Consider the following 2,710-nt stretch of genomic DNA (forward strand, 5'->3'; position numbering starts at 1 on the left):
ACTAGACAGCCAGCCAACCAACCCTGCCAGGCAACCAACAAACCAAACCCTACCACCCGCTAACCCACCACGCCAGAAACAGCCAGCCAGCCATCCTATCGACCAACCAATTAACCAACCAACCAACCAATCAACTAACTAGACAGCCAGCCGGCCAACCCTGCCAGGCAGCCAACAAACCAAACCCTACCACCCGCTCACCCACCAAGCCAGAAACAGCCAGCCAGCCAACCTATCGACCAACCAACCAACCAACTAACTAGACAGCCAGCCAACCAACCCTGCCAGGCAGCCAACAAACCATACCCTACCACCCGCTTACCCACCAAGCCAGAAACAGCCAGCCAGCCAACCTATCGACCAACCAATAAACCAACCAACCAACCAACCAACTAACTAGGCAGCCAGCCAACCAACCCTGCCAGGCAGCCAACAAACCAAACCCTACCACCCGCTCACCTACCAAGCCAGAAACAGCCAGCCAGACAACGTATCGACCAACCAATTAGCCAACCAACTAACTGGACAGTCAGCCAACCAACCCTGTCAGGCAGCCAACAAACCGTACATTACCACCCGCTCACCCACCAAGCGAGAAACAGTCAGACAGCCAACCTACCGACCAACCAATTAACCAACCAACTAACTAGAAATTCAGCTAACCAACCCTGCCAGGCAGCCAAGAAACCAAACCCTACCACCCGCTAACCCACCAAGCCAGAAACAGCCAGCCAGCCAACCTATCGACCAAACAATTAACCAACCAACAAACCAACTAACTAAACAGCCAGCCGACCAACCCTGCCAGGCAGCCAACAAACTAAACCCTACCACCCGCTCACCCACCAAGCCAGAAACAGCCAGCCATCCAACCTATCGACCAACCAACCAACCAATTAACTAGACAGCCAGCCAACCAACCCTGCCAGGCAGCCAACAAACCAAACCCTACCACCCGCTCACCCACCAAGCAAGAAACAGGCAGCCAGCCAACCTATCGACCAACCAATTAACCAACCAACCAACTAACTAGGCAGCCAGCCAACCAACCCTTCCAGGCAGCCAACAAACCAAACCCTACCACCCGCTCACCCACCAAGCCAGAAACAGCCAGACATCCAACCTATCGACCAACCAATAAACCAACCAACCAACCAACTAACTAGGCAGCCAGCCAACCAACCCTGCCAGGCAGCCAACAAACCAAACCCTACCACCCGCTCACCCACCAAGCCAGAAACAGCCAGCCAGACAACCTATCGACCACGCAATTAACCAACCAACCAACCAACTAACTAGGCAGCCAGCCAACCAACCCTGTCAGGCAGCCAACAAACCAAACCCTACCACCCGCTCACCCACCAAGCCAGAAACAGCCAGCCAGCCAACCTATCGACCAACCAATAAACCAACCAACAAACCAACTAACTAGGCAGCCAGCCAACCAACCCTGCCAGGCAGCCAACAAACCAAACCCTACCACCCGCTCACCCACCAAGCCAGAAACAGCCAGCCAGCCAACCTATCGACCAACCAATTAACCAACCAACCAACCAACTAACTAGACAGCCAGCCAACCAACCCTGACAGGCAGCCAACAAACCAAACCCTACCACCCGCTCACCCACCAAGCCAGAAACAGCCAGCCAGCCAACCTATCGACCAACCAAATAACCAACCAACCAACCAACTAACTAGACAGCCAGCCAAACAACCCTGCCAGTCAGTCAACAAACCAAACCCTACCACCCGCTCACCCACCAAGCCAGAAACAGCCAGCCAGCCAACCTATCGACCAACCAAATAACCAACCAACCAACCAACTAACTAGACAGCCAGCCAAACAACCCTGCCAGTCAGCCAACAATGCAAACCCTACCACCCACTCACCCACCAAGCCAGAAACAGCCAGCCAGCCAACCTATCGACCAACCAATTAACCAACCAACCAACTAACTAGACAGCCAGCCAACCAACCCTGCCAGGCAGCCAACAAACCAAACCCTACCACCCGCTCACCCACCAAGCCAGAAACAGCCAGCCAGCCAACATATCGACCAACCAACCAACCAACTAACTAGACAGCCAGTCAACCAACCCTGCCAGGCAGACAACAAACCAAACCCTACCACCCGCTCACCCACCAAGCAAGAAACAGCGAGCCAGCCAACCTATCGACCAACCAATAAATCAACCAACCAACCAACCAACTAACTAGGCAGCCAGCCAACAATCCCTGCCAGGCAGCCAACAAACCAAACCCTACCACCCGCTCACCCACCAAGCCAGAAAACAGCCAGCCAGCCAACCCATCGACCAACCAATTAACCAACCAACCAACCAACTAACTAGACAGCCAGCCGACCAACCCTGCCAGGCAGCCAACAAACCAAACCCTACCACCCGCTCACCCACCAAGCCAGAAACAGCCAGCCAGCCAACCTATCGACCAACCAACCAACCAACTAACTAGACAGCCAGCCAACCAACCCTGCCAGGCAGCCAACAAACCAAACCCTACCACCCGCTCACCCACCAAGCCAGAAACAGCCAGTCAGCCAACCTATCGACCAACAAATTAACCAACCAACCAACCAACTAACTAGACAGCCAGCCAAACAACCCTGCCAGGCAGCCAACAAACCAAACCCTACCACCCGCTCACCCACCAAGCCAGAAACAGCCAGACAGCCAACCTATCGACCAACCA

Source organism: Uloborus diversus, unplaced genomic scaffold (genome assembly GCF_026930045.1).
Source record: "Uloborus diversus isolate 005 unplaced genomic scaffold, Udiv.v.3.1 scaffold_514, whole genome shotgun sequence".
Lineage (NCBI taxonomy): Eukaryota > Metazoa > Arthropoda > Arachnida > Araneae > Uloboridae > Uloborus > Uloborus diversus.